The following is a 25562-nucleotide window of genomic DNA, read 5'->3' on the forward strand; positions in this document are numbered from 1 at the left end:
TAGCCCCGAAATAATCACACAAAAACTGTATTAATTAAATCAATGCGTGGCCCATCAGCTCTATCTTCTTATTGGCTAACTCTTACATATTAATTTAACCAATTTCTCTTCATCTGTGTATGGTCACGTGGCTGTGCCTTACTGGCTAAAGTTCCAGCATCTGTCTCCTGCAGGGGCTACATGGCGTCTCTCTGACTCCACCTTTTCTCCTAGCATTCACCTTACTTTTCCCCACATAGCTCTGTTCCACTATAGCTCTGCCATAGGCCCAAAGCAGTTCCTTTATTAACCAATGATATTCACAGCATAAAAGGGGAATCCCACATCAGGCATCCACATTCTAGATTAAATCAGATTTATAAAAAATGAAGATCTTGTGAATCAGATTTAAGAATTTGAGAAAAAAATATGTAGGACTTTCAGTGTGTCCCCTGTAATGTCAGTACACATATACTGCCATCCTCCCATGTGAAGGCTAAAAACTTGCTATTTGATGCAACAGAAATAAAACAAATAAAAACATACTGCAAAGCACTATTATTGGAAAAATATTGTCTAGAGTAATGCTGTTTAACAAGGTAAGGAGATTAGATACCATTGGATACTAGGGATAACTCTTATTGATGTACAAATCTCCATCCTTTTCCATTTGGTTTCTTTATAGGAAATATTGGGCTGTTGCAAGATCTGGTGCAATAGATTATAAGCCCTTTTCTTGGTATTCTTTTTTTTTCATAGTTTATTTTTTTATATTTAAAAATTTCCATCTCCTCCTCCCTCTTCCCTCCCCTCCCCTCCACCCGTACCCGTCCTTCCTCCCTCTTCATGCCAAGGAGCCATCAGGGTTCCCCACTCTCCGTTAAGACCAAGGTCCTCCCAACTCCCCCCAGGTCCAGGAAGGTGATCAACCAAGCTGAGAAGGCTCCCACAGAGACGTTCCATGCAGAGGGATCAAAGCCCAGCGCCATTGTCCTTGGCTTTTCAGTCAGCCCCCACCGTCATCCACATTCAGAGAGTCCGGTTTGGTCGCATGTTCCATCAGTCCCATTCCAACTGGAGTTGGTGATCTCCCGTTAGTTCTTTCCCACCTTCTCCATGGGTGAACACACCCCTCACGGTCCTGACTTTCTTTCTCATGTTCTCCCTCCTTTTGCTCCTCATTAGGTCCTTGGGAGCTCAGTTTGGTGCTCCAATGTGGGGCTCAGTCATTTTCTTCATCTATTGCTAGGTAGAGGTTCTATGGTGATATGCAAGAAATTCATCAGTATGGCTATAGGAACTGGCCTTTTCGGCTCCCTCTCTTCAGCTGCCCAAGGAACAAGCTGGGGGCATCTCCCGGGAAGCCCGGGAACCCCTCTACAGTCAAGTCTCTTGACAACCCTCAGATAGCTCCCTTAATTAAGATATATGCTTCCCTGCTCCCATATCCACCCTTCCTGTATCCCAAGCATCCCATTCCTCCGAGCTCCCCCCATTCTCCCATTCACGCTTTTCTCTCCCCATCTTCCCTTGGCCCCGTCTCGCCCCATCCTCAAGTTCCCAATTTTTGCCTGGCGATCGTGTCTACTTCCAATATCCAGTAGGATTACTATATGTTTTTCTTTGGGTACACCTTCTTATTATCTTCTCAGGTATTCTTCTAGGGGGGTTGTATTTCCATTAGGGCTTCTTCTCCCAAAAGGTAATGTTGTACATTAGGCAAGACTTTATGTTTAGGTACTGTTATCTGTGCTGGGTAGTTTTCTGTCAATTTGACATAAGCTAGAGTCACCTGTTGATAGGGCAGAACTTAGCTAGGTGGGGAAAACTAAACAGAATGCTGGGAGAAAGGAGGCAGAGTCAAAGAGAAGCCATATAGCCCGCTAGAGACAGACGTTGGGAATTTTACCTGGTAAGCCATGGCCTCGTGGTGATACAAAGATTAATGGAGATGGGATAAATTAAGATGTAAGAGTTGGCCAATAAGAAGCTAGAACTAATGAGCCAAGCAGTGATTTAAACAACATGGCTTCTGTGTTATTATTTCGGTTCTGGGTGGTCAGGACAAACAAGCAGCACCCTACTACAGATGACCTACTCATAAGATGCCTGTCTTAAATATTACAGCAACTAACTAAAGGGAACCATAAAGTGTCAAAGGATGAAATAGAAATTTGCCAGCAGAAAGCTAAATACTTAGGTTATATAGTGATTCCTTTGAGACTGTTCATAATTTTTATGCTTTTCCTATTAAGAATTTTCTACCCTCAATACAAAACAAAAAATAAGTAAGGGATTCTTAGAACCAACTGTTTAATGTGGGAACTGTATTCCCTGTTACTTATTAATTTCCCAGCCACTATATAAGAAACTTAAATAGGACCAACTGAATAACTTACATCTAGGCCAGAAGGAAAAGACAGCAAATAAGATCCTGAAAACCAGGCCCATGTCCTATGGCACCCAAACGATAACCTTACCTTTTTTCTTTTCATTCCTCAAAAAGAGGGGACTGCATTGGGCTTGCTAACTCAGAAACATGGCGAAAGGGCCCTTGGGGTACTTCAGTCAGCAATTAGATCCAGTGCTACAGGACATCCTCCCTGTAATGAGAACCATCTCTGCCACTGCTGCTCTATAGGAACAGCCTGAGGCTCTCTGATCACTATTTACATACCCTATTCTTTAGAACTTTTGCTCAATTCCCATTGCACACAACCAACACTACTCAGTGAGTCATTTAATTCCTTAGGCTGTCCCTGAGCTTTCACTTCTTCTTTCCCTGGTCTGTGACAACTCTCAAAATCCCTGCTACTGTACTCCTTTTACCATGTGGATCAGAAGAGGATGAACACGACTGTACTCAAATAACTGATATACTTCTTTCCCCTTGGAGAAATCTTTAAAAGGCATTTATCAAAAATGGAGAATTGGATTTATTTACTGACATCTTATTTACAAGATAAAAATGACATTTTGGGGGGGCAGAATATGCAGTTACCTTGTATTTGTGATGTAATCGAGGTTCTAATTTGCCTTGGATAAAATGTGCCCAGGTAGCTAAAATCACAGCCTTAACCAGAGTGTGCCATTTAGTAGAAAGCAAAAAAGAACCCCCCCACACACACACACGTTGTCATTATGTACTTGGAGTGGTTTAGAGTGGTACCCAACTATGGCATGCTGTGGAGGAAAAAAATCATAGTCAAGATATTCTATGCACCTTCAAATATTGCTCTGTTAAGCTACTTCATGGGACACAAGAGCATTACCCTTTACCAAATAGGCCATTTGAAACCTGGCAACTGCGGTTTATACAAATGCCTCCAACACAAGGATCTAAATATGCCTTAGTGCTAGTTTGAATGTTTACCTGTTTATTTGAAGCTTTTCCTTGCTGGAAAACTACTGCCTTGGCTATAGAGGGAAAAACTGGTAGAAATAGTTTTTCTTGCTTGGGGCATTCTTGCAAAATCACATTGTGATCAGAGAACTAATTTCACTGGACAAGTGTTTACATATATCTGCAAAGTTGGGCCTATCGTACAATATTTCTGAAGTGCGTACAATCCTCAAGCCTCTGAATTGGTTGAGCAAACAAATGGCACTATAAAAACAAAAACGATTGGGAGAAATTGTTTCACAAACATTCTAGAAAAAAACAGAAACAATGGAAACTATTTTAGTCTTTGAGGACGCCTTAAGGCATTTACTTCAAGAGCACTGAATGCAGACATGGTACTAGGGACTCTAGCCTGGAGAGTAACATCACTCTCATCCATTTGCATCATCCTTAGAGAGAGCACATGGTTAGAGCACAAATCCTCCCCTAATATGCTCCATCCCAGCTTCCTTGGGGCGCCTGAGTGTACCCACAAAGGGATCATAGACACTGCTTTGTACAAGTTCCAGATGCTTTGGGTCTTACCTTTACCCCAGTCAGAGTTTCACCTCCATGTCGTACCCATTGTCTATGCCCCAGGATTAACTCATGCAAATACACAAATGTTGTTCCCTGCTATGAGCACCTTTGAGGTATCTAAGCCCTCTTTATTCAGAAGCACAAATACAACAAAGAAAGACTAGGCTCAAAGAAGATGCTTGCTTCTCTGGTTACCTTTTCTGTTTGAGGTCACCACTGGGGCAGATGCTATGAATATGTGGGGTTTGTTTTCTACTAATTACCAAGGGAACAGCTTTATTACCTAGGAAATTAAACACATGTCTTTATATCTTTTCCGACAGTACTGTCTGAAGCAAATGAACAGACAGGAGCTGAGAACATTTAGAGTATGCTAAAACAGAAAAGTAAATCAGTCATAGTGGCAGAAGAGTATAGAGTCCAGTCAAGATGCAACAAGAGCAATTTAAAAGCTTTGAGAAGCCCTGTGAATATACTCGGATTTCAAACCGCCTTAGAGTAACTTTAGCTCCATTGATTCTTGATAAAAATGACCAGTAATTTGCGTTGACTCGTTTTATACTAAATTATACAAAATTCTAAGGACAACAACTCTCAAGGTATTTTTACATCTAAAGAGAATACTTTAATACTTCAAGAATCCACTTCTTGAATGCATGACTTACATATAGATGCACACATCAGTGCAAGAGTGGCATGATTCCTATGCGAGTGACATTTAAAAGTTAAGGTTCACTGCACAGAATAAAAGTCATGTTTGCTACTATAAACAAGGCCAAAAGCCCTTGTCTAGGGAGGACACAGGCCTAGGAGAGAACCTATTACCAATTGGATATAGAATCAAACTGCCTTCTAAATTATTGTCTTCCTACACATAGATTAGAGCAGTGCTTCATCCTTATTGGAGAAACCTATTTGTCTTTGCAGAAGATGGCAGTTAATAAGAGATGCACAACTGGCCAGATGCAGAAAATACATACCCGTGGAGTTCTCAGTCCCCAATGAGACCTGGATCACACCCCATACTCTAAGGTGCAGGCAACAATGCAGAAGAGGACGCAGGAAGATGATAAGAGGCAGAGGACAGGATGGAAAGGCTGTTTATTGGATGTGACAGGGACTTCCAACTCATGTACTCACAGCGACTATGACTGCCTTCAGAAGGTCAAACTTTCCAGTATTGCAGCCTGGAGGAGGGGTGGGGCCATTGAAGTTTTCTTCAGGGATGTGAGCCCTGATGATTGCCCATGTTCTAGTGGATGAACCTTCACCCGTACACATACAGATATCAATAGCTGAAGTCAGTGCATTTAAAAAGGGGTACAAAAGTTGGGAGTGGAACATGGTGGGGTAATCTGAGAGGAATTAGGAGGAAGTAGAGGGCAGATACGATCAAAGGGCATTGTGTACATATATGGACTACTCAAATAATAAATTCAACATATTTTTAAGAAAACGAATGATGTCATCCGACCCCAACTAAAATCATTCGTAATTATTGTCAAGTTGGGAGCGAAGGCCCCTGCCCCTCTCATCTATCCCAGCACCCAGGCCTGGTCTGGACTTCAAATACCAGCAGGCGAGCTCCTGACTCCTCCCTGGGGTACTTACTCCCCAGGGTAAATACTATACAGGGCATTTAAGTGATCCCCCCAAAAAGGAACGGGTGGTCTCCCTTTCTTCCTCCCAGGGGTCACGTTTCCCGGGCTTCCTGTTTTCCCCCTTGGGGCCACCCGAGAGCACAGATCTCCCATTAAATCTGGATATTTCTTAATTTGGCTTGTTTTGATTTGGCTTGATTGGGAATTTTGCGTCGGCAGGGAGCTAATATTAAGAAATATTCCTAACAATTATAAAACAAATGTTCAGTTAGGATATGGAGAAAAAAACTTATATACACTCTTGGTGTAAATGCAGGTTAGTTCAGTCATTGTGAAGAACAGTGTGGGTCCTTCAAAAATCTAAAGGTAGATCTACCAAATGATGATGCCGCTGATGTAGTTATCCTGCTTCTGCATGTATATCCTAAGGAAATGAAGCTGATGCACCAATAGCAGCATACCTGAATGTCCTTGTTTACTCCAGTACCACACACAATAGCTACATTGTTGTAGATGTGGGTGTGGCAAGGTAGACTAGAACAGAAGTATTTTTAAGGCGTGTTTTAACAAACTCCTATGCTTACTGCTCGTACTAGAAGCCTATATATGGTGGAACCCATGGAAGGCCATCAGATAGCTTTATTGCTAGGCCATTTTTGGAGGCTATTTCCAGTGACAGTTGCATCATTGGTGGAATACAATTTTCTGGGAAGGCAAACACGTGGCATAGGTTGGTTTAAAGGCACAAAACCAGTGTGATTGGTGACCACTGGATCAGACAACATGGCATTACTGTAACCTGGGAAATCTCAGCAGTGCTAAGACACACCCACAAGATGGGGGACATTTCAATCCCCTGCCCCTTGAAGTTTTGCACCATGCATATGCGATTTATTCTCTCCTGGGGACAGACAGGCTTCCTTCTCACCTCTCATCTTTCCCCTTGAAGTAGCTGAAGTAAGGGAAGAAAGAGACCTAGGCAAACATCGAGAGGGGGGCATGGAAGCCCGACACTGAGAGCAGGGCATCAGGTGACACAGACAGCAAGAACACACCAGTGAGCAAAGCATGCTTATGTCCCTTAGGCTTCAGCTGGCCAGCTGTTAGCTGTGTTAGCTTGGGGCCAAATACTTGTGCCCAACCCCCACACCAAAGACACCAGCATTCCTTTCAGAAAGGAGGCAAGAGCTGGAATTTTTCCTCCCACCTGCAAGTTCACCACTAGCGCACTAGCTTTATGGGTGTTGATGGAAGAGGATAGACTCTTGGACCAGAGTTTGTCGTAGTTCATGTCTCTGTTAGTTGCTCCTTGCCACAAACCTCAAATTCCACATGAGAAGTGGCGGGTGCACATTCACATATGGACAGGCAAGTGTTATTCAGAAGGTGTTTGAAAGCAAAAGCTGTTCCACTAAGCGTAGAAAGGCCAGAATTGCTCATCCTTCCAGTATCTAGTTTGTTTTCTACTCCATCTTGGCCTCTGGTGCACTTTTCTAGTAATTACGAGTGGTGATCTCATGGACTTAAAGACAAGGAAAAAGGTATGACCACAAGATGGCAGCAGCGTGGCAGCAGCTTGCATGAGAGCAGTTAGTACTGTTAACTGTTAGAGCATCTGTAACATTTGAGACATAGAAGTGATGCTGTTCCTGAAACGAGGCACAGCGGATAGTGGTCCACTGCTTGGTGGGTTAACGGCAGGAATTGATGGCATGGGTATCATCTGAATGGAAACACAAGGTGTCTCCACACTGCAAGGGCATCTGTGAGTCACAAGGCTTATTGTAGAGTGTGTCTCGGCTGGAAGGGAGGTGCTTCCTAGTAGACAGAGGTACTACCCGGTGTTGATGTCTCTGGGTGTGTCAGTAGCATGGACAGACACAATGGATGATTTCTCTTGTTCCCAGTATGACCTGGATTGTGTCATCTTTGGATGTGTTTCCATACAAGCCTTGATGGTTATAGGGTACACATCACCAGAAATAGGGTGATGGCCTCCAGGGTCAGACTAACCATGGATCAGGGTATAGAGGACTTTGTGACAATAGGAAGTTCTCATGTAAGGAAAGGGGACAGCAACAATGCACAGTCTTACAAGTTGGAAGTCTTCTGTGTACAGAAGACACAGGGGACACGTGGGCTTGTCCCTTGGATGTCATCTCCAGGGTGTTACTGGGTTGAAAGGCAGCTGTTTCTATTTTGTAGCTGTCCAGATGAGGACAACATCTGTTCATGGAGCCCTTGCATAGGAAAGTGCACAGGCAGAGCATGAGGCTGCTCCTCTCTCCACACGCTGCTGACTCCCCTGCTTGGCTCATGTTGCACGATGAGGAAACCAGACAGAGAGTCGAGGCAGACTCGGGAGTCCTCAGGAGGACTGAGAGAGAAGAGGCTAGACCCTGGGTGTTCTGTGAGGGAGAAGGAAAAGCTGAAAGTGCCTGGTTCCTGGATTCCCTGTGGGAGAGAAGGAAGCAGTGTAGGTACCAGGAAGGACTCCTTTGTGGTAGGTGTTAATGGCTGTGCTCCCATGCTCATGAAAACTGGAGATTATGTAGTGATTGGTGTCAGCACATTTTTCAGTGGTTTTTTTGTTGCAAATTAAAATGCAGTGGGTGCATTTCTGCTTTATGGGCATGGATCTGATATAACTCTGACTGTGGTGTTTGGCTAACTGGGATGTTATTGTCCTTCAAATTTTCCATATGGTCTCAAATTTTAAATCATATTATGTCCTTCTAGGATACCTAAAACTGAAGTACCATAAACTCGGTGGGGAAATCCTAAGCAAAGTTGTCCTGCAATGGCCTTGTTGCATCTTCTTCGCAGAGAATGGGATCCTTAACCTGACTTGCTGCTGGGAGAACCAGCCTTCAGCGGCATGGGATTGAAAGGGAGCCATGGAGCTGGCAGACTAATCACACAACTGACTTTTCTATCTGAGGGAGTAAGACTTAATACTCTGGAGTCTGTGAGTGGAGCTAAATTCAATTCTCTGTGACCCACTAAAAAGAGAAACACACACACACACACACACACACACACAGCCACCCCCCATCTCCAACATGTCTCACCTAGGGTGCTGATTAACGACAAGCCTTCAGCAGGTCAGAGAAACTGAAGAGGAGCTGCAGAGCATGAGAACCACTGGACAAAAAGTCACACAAGGACTTTTCTGAGGGCAAAAGCTTAGTTCTTCATTTTATGATTCTTTCTGTTGCTTGTTTGACCCTATTCCTTTTCTGTTCTGTTCATCTACCCTGATGTTTCCATTCTTGTCTTTATATTTTTCTGCTGTGGAATAATCCTTCTGTACATGGTGTGAATATATGCCACCATGATTGGTTTATTAAACAAGATGACTGGCCAACAGCTGAACAGGATAAAGTTAGGCAGGAAAACCAAACTGAGAATAATGGGCAGAAGGAGGACAGAGTCAGAGGGGTCACCAACCAAAGGCAGAGGGAGCTGGAGATGAACGCACCATGCTAATAAAGGTACCACCCAGTGGCAGAGTGTACAAGGAATATGGCTTAACTTAAAATATAAGATCTACTTAGTAATAAGCCAGAATTAGTGGCCAAGCATTTACAATTAATATAAGTCTCTGTGTGGTAATTAGGAAGCATCTCCCAGAATGGGAAACCTCTGCACACATTTTTCTTACAGCTTATAGGCCCCAGAAAAATCTTTCGAGCAATATGAAAGTTATAATATGGCTGCATTCTAGTTTTAAGTGAATGAATACAAGTGAAAAAACAAAATTTTATGTATTATAGGTGAAAAAATCATTCCCAAGAATCCACATAGAGTTAAATATTTATCTTTTAGACTTCTCATAGGTTAGGAGCCTTCCAGCCATAACCATTTACAGAGGCAGTAGTTTTTATAATCGCCAGAAGCCAGGTCGCTAGTTTCAGTTTTCAGATTTTAGAGTCCTGTCCAATTATCTTAAGTAACCATGCAGCTCTTTGTTTCCTAGTTACTGAAGTCAATTGTTTAAAGCTTTGTTTTAGGTATGATGCACACTGTAACTCGTGAGCACATTTCTCAACATCACAAAGAACTTGAGCTAACTCATGGGACTCAATTGTTTTCCTTAATCATTACCTTAAACCGTAGTGTATATGGCTTCTCAAGAGAAACTTGTAATCCTAGCTGTGTGGCCCTTCCTTGTTCTTACTGTCTATCCCCAGCAGCCTCTGCCTTCTAGGGCTGGGGACACACTATGTCCCACCTTTACCTATATTACTCTTCCCACCAGACTAGCTTCCATCATAATCCCTTAATGCATTTGTAAGAGAGCCTTAATCATAGAAAATTGTATTTAAACTAACACTAGTATTGTCTGAAAGTCATTACTTCAATTAAACAATACAGCTTAAGAGGAAATTATCCTTATAATAACCCACAGGTAAAAATACCCAGTAGAATGAGATATTTCCTTGAGATAATCACACCACATTAAAGGCAGTGGAGATCCCCCAACCCCATTCCCACCATGCCAGATACCAGAGTAAAATGGCAGCGGCAAAAGAGGCACAGTAGTAACAAGAGATATTCTGGAAGTGAAGCCCTCGGGGCCTTGCCTATCTGACATTTCACCCTTCAGTGCCTTCCACTCCGGTGGGGCTAAATTCCCGAAGCTCAAGTGCCACCTGCTACTCCTCTGACATGGCCATAGCCTGACTAGTTAACTTTGGTAGTCTCAAATGGCAATAAAACATATTCACAGCATTCAGAGGGAATCCCATATTATCTCCTATTTTCTGTCTAAATAAAAGGAAGGTTTTAACTTTAACATAGTAAAATTATATATAATAAAAGAGGTTTCAAGTAAGAATTACAGATACAGTATTTATTCTATTTGTATCTGGCAAAATTAAAGAAAATATTCTATTATCTATTTTGTTTTTGGGAGTCTAAAGTTTCATATCTAATTTACCTTTTGTGACTACGGAAAACTATAATTGTAGCTATATAGTATTCAACTCCACCAAAGACCCCAGAAGGATATAATATTCCCTAAGTAAACAGGAAGGTCATTGTAAACAGCCTCCAAAACTCTAGAATTACAGAGACATCTTGCTGCCTGAATAGTCACCCGATGTTTTTCTGTAATGTTGGAGCAGCCACATTTAGCCTACAGGCCCATAGTATCCAGCAGACTTTTCCATGAAACAGGAAATGTCAAAGACAGTTTCACCTATATTGACAGTTTGTCAGTCACTTTCTTCTGTGTCCTGCAGAATGTCTAGCAGACTCTTTCATGAAGCAGAAACCCTAAGGACTGTCTCAGCTTCTTTTGGTAAGTTCAGCAGTCATTTCTCTGTGGGTCCTACATGTCCACTACAGCATAACATCAAGAAGTCCAGGCAATAGCATTTTCTTGCCCAAATGGAGAGCCTTGTCAATTGAAAGCAAATTCCACAATGAGTTTCTTCAATGCCCCTCAACCTCTCTGAAGCAATTGCTGCTGCCAGAAGCAGACATGTCTCACTGTCGAGAAAAGTCCAAGTTCTTAAAGCCTTTTAAAAGCCATATTCTGTAGGTCTTTGAAGTTTTGAAGATTATCTACGTAACTGAAATATATCTCTGTATATCCAAAAAAATCTAACTATCATGACTACAAGTTTGATGATTATAAATGACTATCTATTAATCTGCGATTTTAATTATAGATTATATTTTTATTTATTTATTTATTTTTATTTTTATTTTTATTAAAAATTTCCACCTCCTCCCCGCCTCCCATTTACCCCCTCCTGCATCTAATCTCCCTCCCTCTCCTGTCCAGAAAGCAGTAAGGGTTCCCTGCCCTGTGGGAAGTCCCAAGTTCCTCCCTGCTCCATCCAAGTCCAGGAAGGTGAGCATCCAAACAGGCCAGGCCCCCCCATAGCCAGTATGTGTAGTAGGATCCAAATCCAGTGTCATTGTCCTTGGCTTGTCAGCAACCCTCATTGTCTGCCATGTTCAAAGAGTCCGGTTTTATCCCATGCTTTTTCAGTCCCAGTCCAGCTGGGCTTGGTAAGCTCCGAATAGATCAGCCCCACCATCTCAGTGGATGGGAGCACTCCTCGCAGTCCAGACTGACTTGCTCATGTTTTTTCTCCTTCTGCTCCTCATTTGGACCTTGGGAGCTCAGTCCAGTGCACCAATGTTTGGCTCTGTCTCTATCTCCATCCATCGCTAGATGAAGGTTCCCTCACGGTCCTGGCTTTCTTTCTCATGTCTCCCTCCTTCTGCTCCTCGTCAGGACATTGGGAGCTCAATCTGGTTCTCCAGTGTGGGGCTCTGTCTCTATCTCCATCCATCGCCAGATGAAGGTTCTTTGGTGATATGCAAGATAATCATCAGTATGGCTATAGGATCTGGCCTTTTCCAACTCCCTCTCCTCAGCTGCCCACAGAACTAGCTGGGGACATCTCCCTGGATACCTGTGAATCCCTCTAGAGTCAAGTCTCTTAATAATCCTAAGATGGCTCCCTTAATTAGGATATATGCTTCCCTGCATCCATATCCACCCTTCCGATATCCCAAGCATCCCATTCCCCCAAACTCTCCCTATCATCCCCTTCACACTTTTCTCTCCCCATCTCCCCTTGCCCCCAACCCACACCACCCCCAAGTTCCCAATTTTTTCCCGGCAAACTTGTCTACTTCCAATATCCAAGAGGATAACGATATGCTTTTCTTTGGTTTCACCTTCTTCTTATCTTCTCAAGGATCATGAAATATAGGCTCGATGTCCTTTATTTATGGCTAAAAATCGATTATGAGTGAGTACATCCCATGTTCATCTTTTGGGGTCTAGGTTACCTCACTCAGAATAGTGTTTTCTATTTCCATCCATTTGCATGCAACATTCAAGATGTCATTGTTTTTTAACGCTGAGTAGTATTCTAATATGTATATGTTTCACACTTTCTTCATCCATTCTTCTACTAAAGGGCATCTAGGATGTTCCCAGGATTTGGCTATTACAAATAATGCTGCTATGAACATAGTTGAACAAATGCTTTTGTAGTATGACTGGGCATCACTTGGGTAAATCCACAAGAGTGGAATTGCTGGGTCCTGGGGTAGGTTGATCCCGAATTTCCTGAGAAACCGCCACAGTGCTTTCCAAAGTGGTTGCACATGTGTGCATTCCCACCAGCAATGGATGAGTACACCCCTTACCCCACAATCTCTCCAGCAAAGGCTATCATTGGAGTTTTTGATTTTAGCCAATCTGACAGGTGTAAGATTGTATCTCAAAGTTGTTATGATTTGCATTTCCCTGATAGCTAAGAAAGTTGAGCATGACTTTAAGTGTCTTTTGGCCATTTGGACTTCTTCTGTTGATAATTCTCTGTTCAGTTCAGAGCCCCATTTTTTAAATGGGTTAATTAGCATTTTAAAGTCTAGTCTCTTGAGTTCTTTATATATTTTAGAGATCAGACCTTTGTCAGTTGCAGGATTGGTGAAAATCTATTCCCAGTCAGTAGGCTGCCTTTTTGTCTTAGTGACAGTGTCCTTTGCTTTACAGAAGCTTCTCAGCATCAGGATCTCCCATTTATTCAATGTTGCCCTTAATGTCTGTGCTGCTGGGGTTATACATAGGAAACGGTCTCCTGTGCCTATATGTTGTAGAGTACTTCCCACTTTCTCCTCTATCAGGCTCAGTGTGTTCAGATTAATATTGAGGTCTTTAATCCATTTAGACTTGAGTTTTGTGCATGGTGATAGACACAGATCTACTTTCATTCTTCTACAGCTTGACATCCAGTTATGCCAGCACCATTTGTTGAAGATGCTTTCTTTCTTCCATTGTGCACTTATGGCTCCTTTATCAAAAATCAGGTGTTCATAGGTTTGTGGTTTAAGATCTGGGTCTTCTGTTTGAATCCATTGGTCAACTTCTCTGTTTTTATGCCAATACCAAGCTGTTTTCACTACTGTAGCTCAGTAATAGAGTTTGAAGTCAGGAAAGGTAATGCCTCCAGAAGTTCCTTTATTGTATAAGATTGTTTTGGCTATCCTGGGTTTCTTGTTTTTCCATATAAAGTTGATTATTTTCCTCTCAATATCTGTGAAGAATTTTGATGAGACTTTGATGGGGATTGCATTGAATCTATAGATTGCATTTGGTAGAATTGCCATTTTTACTATGTTGATCCTCCCAATCCACGAGCAAGGGGAGATCCTTCCATTCTCTGGTATCCTCTTCAATTTCTTTCTTCAGAGAATTAAAGTTCTTGTCAAATAGGTCTTTCACTTCCTTGGTTAGAGTTACCCCAAGATATTTTATGCTATTTGTGGCTATCGTGAAAGTTGGTGCTTCTCTGATTTCCCTCTCTGCTTTCTTATCCTTTGTATATAGGAGGGCGACTGATTTTTTGGAGTTGATCTTGTATCAACTTGTATTACTGAAGGAGTTTATCAGCTGTACAAGTTATTTGGTGGAGTTTTTGGGGTCGCTTATGTACACTATCACATCATCTGCTAATAACAAAAGTTTAACTTCTTCCTTTCCAATTCGAATCCCCTTGATCCCCTTACGTTGTCTTATTGCTATTTCTAGAACCTCAAGCACTATATTGAAGAGATAAGGAGAGAGTGGACAGCCTTTTCTTCTTCCTGAATTTAGTGGGATGGCCTTGAGTTTCTCTCCATTTAATTTGATGTTAGCTGTCGGCTTGCTGTAAATAGCTTTTATTATATTTAAGAATGACATTTGTATCCCTAATCTCTCCAAGACCTTTATCATAAAGCGGTGTTGAATTTTGTCAAATGCTTTTTCAGCATCTAATGAGATGATCATATGGTTTTTTTCCTTCAGATTATTTTATATGATGGATTACATTTATAGATTTTAGTATGTTGAACCAGCCCTGCATCTCTGGGATGAAACCTACTTGATCGTAGTGGATAATTTTTCTAATGTGTTCTTGGATTCTGTTTGCCAGTATTTTATTGAGAATTTTTGCGTCAATGTTCATGAGTGAGATTGGCCTGTAATCCTCTTTCTTGGTTGAGTCTTTGTGTAGTTTAGGTATCAGGGAAACTGTAGCCTCATAAAAGGAATTTGGCATTGACTGCTCTGTTTCAATATTATGAAATACCTTAAGGAGTATAGGTATTAGGTCTTCTTGGAAGTTCTGGTAGAAGTCTGCATTGAAACCATCTGGTCCTGGGCTTTTTTTGGTAAGGAGGTTTTTAATAACAGTTTCTAATTTTCGGGACTAACAGGACTATTTAGATTGTTCACCTGATATTGGTACAACTTTGGTATGTGGTACTTATCTAAAAACGTCCATTTCTTTTACATTTTCCAATTTTGTGGCATACAGGCTTTTGTAGTAAGATCTAATGATTCTCTGAATTTCCTCTGTGTCTGTGGTTACGTCCCCTTTTTCATTTCTGATCTTATTAATTTGTGTGTTCTCTCTCTGCCGTTTGATTAGTTTGGCTAGGGGTTTGTCAATCTTGTTGATTTTCTCCAAGAACCAGCTTTTTGTTTCATTGATTCTTTGGATTGTTTTCTGTGTTTCTATTTTGTTGATTTCTGCTCTCAGTTTGATTATTTCCAGTCTTCTACTCCTCCTAGGTGAATCTGCTTCTTTTTTTTCTAGAGCTTTCAGGTATACTGTTAAGTCTCCAATGAGTACTTTCTCTGTTTTCTTTAAGTGGGCACTTAGTGCTATGAACTTTCCTCTTAGCACTGCTTTCATTGTGTCCCATAGGTTTGAGTATGTTGTGTCTTTATTTTCATTAAATTCAAGGAAGACTTTAATTTCTTTTTTTTCCAGTTTATTCATTTTTTATTAAAAATTGCCATCTCCTCCCCTCCTCCTCCCCCTTCCCTCCCCTCCCCTCCACCCATAACCCCACTCCCTCCCTCTCCAGGCCAAAGAGCCATCAGGGTTCTCTACACTATGTTGAGACCAAGGTCCTCCCAACTCCCTCCAGGTCCAGGAAGGTGAGCAACCAAACTGACAAGGCTCACACAGAGCCCGTACATGTTGTAGAGACCAAGCCCATCGCCATTGTCCTTGGCTCCTCGGTCAGCCTCCACCATCAGCCACTTACAGAGAGTCCGATTTGGTCGCATGTTCCATCAGTCCCATTCCAAGTGGACTTGGTGGTCTCCCATTAGTTCTGTCCTGCCGTCTCAGTGGGTGAACGCATCCCTCATGGTTCTGACTTTCTTTCTCATGATCTCTCTCCTTCTGCTCCTCATCAGAACTTTGGAAGCTCAGTCCGATGCTCAAATGTGGGGCTCTGTCTCTATCTCCATCCATCGTCAGGTGAAGGTTAAGGCTCACAGTGAGCCCGTCCATGCTGTAGAGTTCACGTTCATTGCTGTTGTCCTTGGTTTCTCAGTCCTCCTCCACCGTCAGCCACATTCAGAGAGTCCGGTTTGGTACCCTGTTCCATCAGTCCCATTTCAACTGGACTTGGTGGTCTCCCGTTAGATCTGTACAACCGTCTCAATGGGTAAACGCACTCCTCACGGTCCTGACTTCCTTGCTCATGATCTCCCTCCTTTTGCTCCTTATCGGGACCTTGGGCGCTCAGTCAGGTGCTCCTATGTGGGGCTCTGTCATTTTCTCCATCCAATGCCAGGTGAAGGTTCTATGGTGATATGCAAGATATTCATGAGTATGGCAATAGGATCTGGCCATTTCTGGCACCCTCTCCTCAGCTGCCCAAGGACCTAGCTGGAGACGTCTTCCTGGACACCTGGGAACCCCTCTAGAGTCAAGTCCCTGCCAACCCTAGAATGGCTCCCTTAAGTAAGAGATATAATTCCTTGTTCCTATATCCACCCTTCCTATATCCCAACCATCCTATTCCCCCAAGCTCTTCCCATCCTCCACTTCATACTTTTCTCTCCCCATCCCCCATCCCCCCATCCCACCCCACCCCTATGTTCCCATTTTTTGTCCGGAAATCTTGTCTACTTCCAGTATCCAGGAGGATAACTATATGTTTTTCTTTGGGTTCACCTTCTTATATAGCTTCTCTAGGATTTTTTACGAATTATAGGCTCGATGTCCTGTATTTATGGCTAGAACCCAATTATGAGTGAGTACATCCCATGTTCATCTTTTTGGGCCTGGGTTACCTCACTCAGGATGGTGTTTTCTATTTCCCTCCATTTGCATGCAAAATTCAAGATGTCATTGTTTTATACCGCTGAGTAGTACTCTAATATGTATATATTCCACACTTTCTTCATCCATTCTTCCACTGAAGGGCATCTAGTTTGTTTCCAGGTTCTGGCTATTACAAATAATGCTGCTATAAACATAGTTGAACAGATGCTTTTGTAATATGATTGGGCATCTCTTGGGTAAATTCCCAAGAGTGGGATTGCTGGGTCCTGGGGTAGGTGGATCCCAAATTTCCTGAGAAACCTCCACACTGCTTTCCAAAGCGGTTGCACAAGTTTGCATTCCCACCAGCAACGGATGAGTGTACCCCTTACTCCACATCCTCTCCAGCAAAGGCTATCATTGGTGTTTTTGATTTTAGCCATTCTGACAGGTGTAAGATGGTATCTTAACGTTGTTTTGATTTGCATTTCCCTGATAGCTAAGAAAGTTGAGCAAGACTTTAAGTGTCTTTTGGCCATTCGAACTTCTTCTGTTGAGAATTCTCTGTTCAGTTCAATGCCCCATTTTTTTTAATTGGGTTCATTAGCATTTTAAAATCTAGTCTCTTGAGTTCCTCATATATTTTGAAGATCAGACATTTGTCTGTTGCTGGGTTGGTGAAGATCTTTTCCCAGTCAGTAGGCTGCCTTTTTGTCTTAGTGACAGTGTCCTTTGCTTTACAGAAGCTGCTCAGCTTCAGGAGGTCCCATTTATTCAATGTTGCCCTCAATGTCTGTGCTGCTGGGGCTATACGTAGGAAGCGGTCTCCTGTGCCCAAATGTTGTAGAGTACTTCCCACTTTCTCCTCTAACAGGTTCAGTGTGTTCAGATTGATATTGAGGTCTTTAATCCATTTGGACTTGAGTTTTGTGCATGGTGATAGACACGGATCTACTTTCATTCTTCTACAGCTTGACATCCAGTTATGCCAGCACCATTTGTTGAAGATGCTTTCTTTCTTCCATTGTGTGCTTTTAGCTCCTTTATCAAAAATCAGGTGTTCATAGGTTTGTGGGTTAAGATCTGGGAATTCAATTCGATTCCATTGGTCGACTTCTCTATTTTTATGCCAATACCAAGCTGTTTTCAATACTGTAGCTCTGTAATAGAGTTTGAAGTCAGGGATGGTAATGCCTCCAGAAGTTCCTTTATTGTATAAGATTGTTTTGGCTATCCTGGGTTTCTTGTTCTTCCTTATAAAGTTGATTATTGTCCTCTCAAGATCTGTGAAGAATTTTGATGGGATCTTTAAGGGGATTGCATTAAATCTATAGATTGCCTTTGGTAGTATTGCCATTTTTACTATGTTGATCCTCCCAATCCAAGAGCAAGGGATATCCTTCCATTTTCTGGTATCCTCTTCAATTTCTTTCTTCAAAGACTTAAAGTTCTTTTCAAATAGGTCTTTCACTTCCTTGTTAGAGTTACCCCAAGATATTTTATACTATTTGTGGCTATCGTGAAAGTGAAGCTTCTCTGATTTCTTTCTCTGCTTCCTTATCCTTTGTATATAGGAGGGCGACTGATTTTTTGGAGTTGATCTTGTAACCTGCCACGATACTAAAGGAGTTTATCAGCTGTAGGAGTTCTTTGGTGGAGTTTTCCGGGTCGCTTATGTACACTATAATATCATCTGCAAATAACGAAAGTTTAACTTCTTCCTTTCCAATTCGAATCCCCTTGATCCCGTTGTTTTGTCTTATTGCTATTGCTAGAACTTCAAGTACTATATTGAAGAGATAAGGAGAGAGTGGACAGCCTTGTCGCGTTCCTGAATTTAGTGGGATGGCCTTGAGTTTCTCTCCATTTAATTTGATGTTAGGTGTAGGCTTGCTGTAAATAGCCTTTATTATATTTAGGAATGACCCCTGTATCCCTAATCTCTCCAAGACCTTTATCAAAAAGTGGTGCTGAATTTTGTCAAATGCTTTTTCTGCATCTAATGAGATGATCATATGGTTTTTATCCTTCAGTTTATTCATATGATGGATTACATTGATAGATTTTCGTATGTTGAACCAGCCCTGCATCTCTGGGATGAATCCTACTTGATCATAGTGGATAATTTTTCTTATGTGTTCTTGGATTCTGTTTGCCAGTATTTTATTGAGAATTTTTGCATCGATGTTCATGAGTGAGATTGTCCTGTAATTCTCTTTCTTGGTTAAGTCTTTGTGTAGTTTAGGTATTAGGGTAATTGTAGCTTCATAAAAGGAATTTGGGAATGACTGTTCTGTTTCTATATTATGAAATACCTTAAGGAGTATAGGTATTAGGTCTTCTTGGAAGTTCTGGTAGAATTCTGCATTGAACCCATCAGGTCCTGGGCTCTTTATGGTAGGGAGGTTTCTGATAACAGTTTCCAATTCTTCGCGACTAACAGGACTATTTAGAGCATTTACCTGGTCCTGGTTTAACTTTGGTACATAGTACTTATCTAAAAATGTGTCCATTTCTTTTACATTTTCCAATTTTGTGGCATACAGGCTTTTGTAGTAAGATCTAATGATTCTCTGAATTTCCTCTGTGTCTGTGGTTACGTCCCCTTTTTCATTTCTGATCTTATTAATTTGTGTGTTCTCTCTCTGCCGTTTGATTAGTTTGGCTAGGGGTTTGTCAATCTTGTTGATTTTCTCCAAGAACCAGCTTTTTGTTTCATTGATTCTTTGGATTGTTTTCTGTGTTTCTATTTTGTTGATTTCTGCCCTCAGTTTGGTAATTTCCAGTCTTCTACTTCTAGGTGAGTCTGCCTCTTTCTTTTCTAAAGCTTTCAGGTGTGCTGTTAAGTCTCCAATGTGTGCTTTCTCCGTTTTTTTTTTTAAGTGGGCACTTAGTGCTATGAATTTTCCTCTTAGCACTGCTTTCATAGTGTCCCATAAGTTTGACTATGTTGTGTCTTTATTTTCATTAAATTCAAGAAAGACTTTAATTTCTTTCTTTATTTCTTCCTTGACCCAGGTGTGGCTCAGTAGTTGACTGTTCAGTTTCCATGAGTTTGTAGGCTTTGTGGGGGTAGCATTGTTGTTGAATTCTAATTTTAATCCATGGTGATCCATTAAGATGCAGGTGGTTACTAATATGTTTTTGTAACTGTGGAAGTTTGCTTTGTTACCGAGTATGTGGTCAATTTTCGAAAAGGTTCCATGAGCCGCAGAGAAGAAGGTATATTCTTTCCTGTTTGGGTGGAATGTTCTATAGATGTCTGTTAAGTCCATTTGGTTCATTACCTCTATTAAGTCTCTTAATTCTCTGTTAGTTTTTTGTCGAATTGACCTGTCCATTGGTGAAAGAGGAGTGTTGAAGTCTCCCACTATCAGTGTGTTTGGTTTGATGGCTGTCTTGAGTTCTAGTAATGTTTCTTTTATATAAGTGGGTGCTTTTGTATTAGGGGCATAGATATTCAGGATTGAGACTTCATTCTGATAGATTTTTCCTGTAATGAGTATAAAGTGTCCCTTTCCATTTCTTCTGATTGATTTTAGTTTGAAGTCAACTTTGTTAGAAATTAGTATGGCCACAACGGCTTGTTTCTTAGGTCCATTTGCTTGATAAACCTTTTGCCAACCCTTTACTCTGAGTAGATGTCTGAGTTTGTGGTTGAGGTGTATTTCTTGTAAACAGCAGAATGTTGGATCCTATTTTCGTATCCAATCTCTTAGCCTGTGCCTTTTTATAGGTGAATTGAGTCCATTGATATTAAGTGATATTAATCACCAGTAGATATTAACTCCGGTTGTCATTTTTTTTTATTTTTTATTTTTTCACATTTAAAAATTTCCATCTCCTTCCCTCCTCCTCCCCCTTCCCTCCCCTCCTCCTCCCCCTTCCCTCCCCCCCTTCTCCCCCTTCCCTCCCCTCCCCTCCACCCACACCTCCCCTCCCTCCCCCTCAAGGCCAAGGAGCCATCAGAGTTCCCCACTCCATGCCAAGACCAAGGTCCTCCCAACTCCCCCCCCGGTCCAGGAAGGTGATCGACCAAGCTGAGAAGGCTCCCACAGAGCCCGTCCATGCAGAAGAACCAGAGCCCAGCACCATTGTCTTTTGCTTCTCAGTCAGCCCCCTTTGTTGGCCACATTCAGAGAGACGGGTTTGGTTGCATGATCCATCAGTCCCATTCCAACTGGGGTTGGTGATCTCTCATTAGTTCTGTCCCACCGTCTCCATGAGTGAACGCACCCCTCTAGTTCCTGACTTTCTCCTTCATGTTCTCGCTCCTTCTGATGCTCATCAGGTCCTTGGGAGCTCAGTCCAGTGCTCCAATGTGGGGCTCAGTCACCTTCCCCATCTGTCGCCAGATGGAGGTTCCCTCACGGTCCTGACTTTCTTTCTCATGTTCTCTCTCCTTCTGCTCCTCAACAGGACCCTGGGAGCTCAATCCGGCGCTCCAATGTGGGGCTCCGTCATTTTCTTCATCTATGGTCAGGTGGAGGTTCTATGGTGATATGCAAGAAACTCATCAGTATGGCTATAGGAACTGGCCTTTTCAGGCTCCCTCTCCTCAGCTGCCCAAGGAACTAACTGGGGGCGTCTCCCTGAAAACCTGGGAACCCCTCTAGGGTCAAGTCTCTTGACAACCCTCAGGTAGCTCCTTAAATTAAGATATATGCTTCCCTGCTCCCATATCCACCCTTCCTATATCCCAAGCACCCCATTCTTCCGAGCTCCCCCCATTCTCCCCTTCACACTTTTCTCTCCCCGTCTTCCCTTGGCCCAGTCTTGCCCAACCCTCAAGTTCCCAATTTTGCCTGGCGATTGTGTCTACTTCCAATATCCAGGAGGATTACTATATCTTTTTTTGGGTGTTCACCTTCTTCTTATCTTCTCAAGGATCCCAAATTTATAGGTTCGATGTTCTTTAATTATGGCTAGAAACCGATTATGAGTGAGTACATCCCATGTTCATCTTTTTGGGTCTGGGTTATCTCACTCAGAATAGTGTTTTCTATTTCCATCCATTTGCCTGCAAAATTCAAGATGTCATTGTTTTTTACCGCTGAGTAGTATTCTAGCATGTATATATTCCACAGTTTCTTCATCCATTCTTCCACTGAAGGGCATCTAGGTTGTTTCCAGGATCTGGCTATTACAAATAATGCTGCTATGAACATAGATGAGCATATGCTTTTGTTGTATGATTGGGCATCTCTTGGGTAGATTCCCAATAGTGGAATTGCTGGGTCCTGGGGTAGGTTGATCCCGAATTTCCTGAGAAACCGCCACACTGCTTTCCAAAGTGGTTGCACAAGTGTGCATTCCCACCAGCAATGGATGAGTGTACCCCTTACCCCACAACCTCTCCAGCAAAGGTTATTATTGGTGTTTTGGATTTTAGCCAATCTGACAGGTGTAAGATGATATCTCAAAGTTGTTTTGATTTGCATTTCCCTGATAGCTAGGGAGGTTGAGCATGACCTTAAGTGTCTTTTGGCCATTCGAACTTCTTCTGTTGAGAATTCTCTGTTCAGTTCAGCACCCCATTTTTTAATTGGGTTAATTGGCATTTTACCGTCTAGTCTCTTGAGTTCCTTATATATTTTAGAGATCAGACCTTTGTCAGTTGCAGGGTTGGTAAAGATCTTTTCCCAGTCAGTAGGCTGCCTTTGTGTCTTAGTGACAGTGTCCTTTGCTTTACAGAAGCTGCTCAACTTCAGGAGGTCCCATTTATTCAATGTTGCCCTTAATGTCTGTGCAGCTGGGGTTATGCGCAGGAAACGGTTCCCTGTGCCCATTTGTTGTAGAGTACTTCCCACTTTCTCCTCTATCAAGCTCAATGTATTCAAATTAATATTGAGGTCTTTAATCCATTTGGACTTGAGTTTTGTGCATGGTGATAGATATGGATCCACTTTCATTCTTCTACAGGTTGACATCCAGTTATGCCAGCACCATTTGTTGAAGATGCCCTCTTTCTTCCATTGTGTACTTTTGGCTCCTTTATCAAAGATCAGGTGTTCATAGGTTTGTGGTTTAAGATCCGTGTCTTCTATACGATTCCATTGGTCGACTTCTCTGTTTTTATGCCAGTACCAAGCTGTTTTCAATACTGTAGCTTTGTAATAGAGTTTGAAGTCAGGGATGGTAATGCCTCCAGAAGAACCTTTATTGTATAAGATTTTTTTGGCTATCCTGGGTTTCTTGTTTTTCCATATAAAGTTGATTATTGTCCTCTCAATCTCTGTGAAGAATTTTAATGGGACCTTGATTGGGATTGCATTGAATCTATAGATTGCTTTTGGTAGAATTGCCATTTTTACTATGTTGATCCTCCCAATCCACGAGCAGGGGAGATCCTTCCATTTTCTGGTATCCTCTTCAATTTCTTTCTTCAAAGACTTAAAGTTCTTGTCAAATAAATCCTTCACTTCCTTGGTTAGAGATACTCCCAGATATCTTATGCTATTTGTGGCTATTGTGAAAGGTGATACTTCTCTGATTTCCCTCTCTGCTTCCTTATCCTTTGTGTATAGGAGGGCAACTGATTTTTTGGAGTTGATCTTGTAACCTGCCACGTTACTGAAGGAGTTTATCAGCTGTAGGAGTTCTTTGGTGGAGTTTTTGGTGTCGCTTATGTATACTATCATATCATCTGCAAATAATGAAAGTTTAACTTCTTCCTTTCCAAATTGTATCCCCTTGATTCCCTTATGTTGTCTTATTGCTATTGCTAGAACTTCAAGCACTATATTGAAGAGATAAGGAGAGAGTGGACAGCCTTGTCGTGTTCCTGAATTTAGTGGGATAGCCTTGAGTTTCTCTCCGTTTAATTTGATGTTAGCTGTGGGCTTGCTGTAAATAGCTTTCATTATATTTAGGAATGACCCTTGTATCCCTAATCTCTCCAAGACCTTTATCATAAAAGGGTGCTGAATTTTGTCAAATGCTTTTTCAGCATCTAATGAGATGACCATATGGTTTTTTTCCTTCAGTTTATTTATATGATGGATTACATTGATAGATTTTCGTATGTTGAACCAGCCCTGCATCTCTGGGATGAAGCCTACTTGATCGTAATGGATAATTTTTCTAATGTGTTCTTGGATTCGGTTTGCCAGTATTTTATTGAGAATTTTTGCGTCAATGTTCATGAGTGAGATTGGCCTGTAATTCTCTTTCTTGGTTGAGTCTTTGTGCGGTTTAGGTATCAGGGTAACTGTAGCTTCATAGAAGGAATTTGGCAGTGACTCTTGTGTTTCTATATTATGAAATACCTTAAGGAGTATAGGTATTAGGTCTTCTTGGAAGTTCTGGTAGAATTCCGCATTGAAACCATCTGGTCCTGGGCTCTTTTTGGTCGGGAGGTTTCTGATAACAGTTTCTAATTCTTCGCGACTAACAGGACGATTTAGAGCATTTACCTGGTCCTGGTTTAACTTTGGTATATGGTATTTATCTAAAAAACTGACCATTTCTTTTACATTTTCCAATTTTGTGGCATACAGGCTTTTGTAGTAAGATCTAATGATTCTCTGAATTTCCTCTGTGTCTGTGGTTATGTCCCCCTTTTCATTTCTGATCCTATTAATTTGCATGTTCTCCCTCTGCCGTTTGATTAGTTTGGCTAAGGGTTTGTCAATCTTGTTGATTTTCTCCAAGAACCAGCTTCTTGTTTCATTGATTCTTTGGATTGTTTTCTGTGTTTCTATTTTGTTGATTTCTGCCCTCAGTTTGATTATTTCCAGTCTTCTGCTTCTCCTAGGTGAGTCTGCTTCTTTTTTTTCCAGAGCTTTCAGGTGTGCTGTTAAGTCACCAATGAGCGCTTTCTCCGTTTTCTTTAAGTGGGCACTTAGTGCTATGAACTTTCCTCTTAGCACTGCTTTTATTGTGTCCCATAGGTTTGAGTATGTTGTGTCTTTGTTTTCATTAAATTCAAGAAAGACTTTAATTTCTTTCTTTATTTCTTCCTTGACCCAGGTGTGGGTCAGTAGTTCACTGTTCAGTTTCCATGAGTTTGTGGGCTTTCTGGGGGTAGCATTGTTGTTGAATTCTAATTTTAATCCATGATGATCCGATAAGACACAGGTGGTTACTAATATTTTTTTGTAACTGTGGAAGTTTGCTTTGTTACCAAGTATATGGTCAATTTTCGAAAAGGTTCCATGAGCCGCAGAGAAGAAGGTATATTCTTTCCTGTTTGGGTGGAATGTTCTATAGATGTCTGTAAAGTCCATTTGGTTCATTACCTCCAATAAGTCTTTCAATTCTCTGTTAGGTTTCTGTCTGATTGACCTGTCCATTGGTGAGAGAGGAGTGTTGAAGTCTCCAACTATTAGTGTGTGTGGTTTGATGGCTGCCTTGAGTTCTAGAAGTGTTTCTTTTACATAAGTGGGAGCTTTTATATTAGGGGCATAGATATTCAGGATTGAGACTTCATTCTGATGGATTTTCCCTGTTATGAGTATAAAGTGTCCCTTTCCATCTCTTCTGATTGATTTTAGTTTGAAGTCAACTTTGTTGGAAATTAGTATGGCCACACCCGCTTGTTTCTTAGGGCCATTTGCTTGATAAACCTTTTCCCAACCCTTTACTCTGAGTAGGTGTCTGTCTTTGTGGTTGAGGTGTGTTTCTTGTAAACAGCAAAATGTTGGATTCTGTTTTCGTATCCAGTCTCTTAGCCTGTGCCTTTTTATAGGTGAATTGAGTCCATTGATATTAAGTGATATTAATGACCAGTGCTTGTTAACTTCAGTCATTTTTAGTAGTAGAGTTTGTGTGTTTCCCTTCTTCTAGTTGTGCTGGTGAAGGGTCGCTAGATGCCTGAGTTATTGTGGGCATTGTTGGACTCCTTGGTTTGTGATTTTCCTTTTATTACTTTCTGCAAGGCTGGATTTGTGGCTGCGTATTGTTTAAATCTGTTTTTGTCCTGGAATATCTTGTTTTCTCCATCAATGGTGAATGCAAGCTTTGCTGGGTATAATAGTC

This window comes from Arvicola amphibius, chromosome X (genome assembly GCF_903992535.2).
Source record: "Arvicola amphibius chromosome X, mArvAmp1.2, whole genome shotgun sequence".
NCBI classification, from domain to species: domain Eukaryota; kingdom Metazoa; phylum Chordata; class Mammalia; order Rodentia; family Cricetidae; genus Arvicola; species Arvicola amphibius.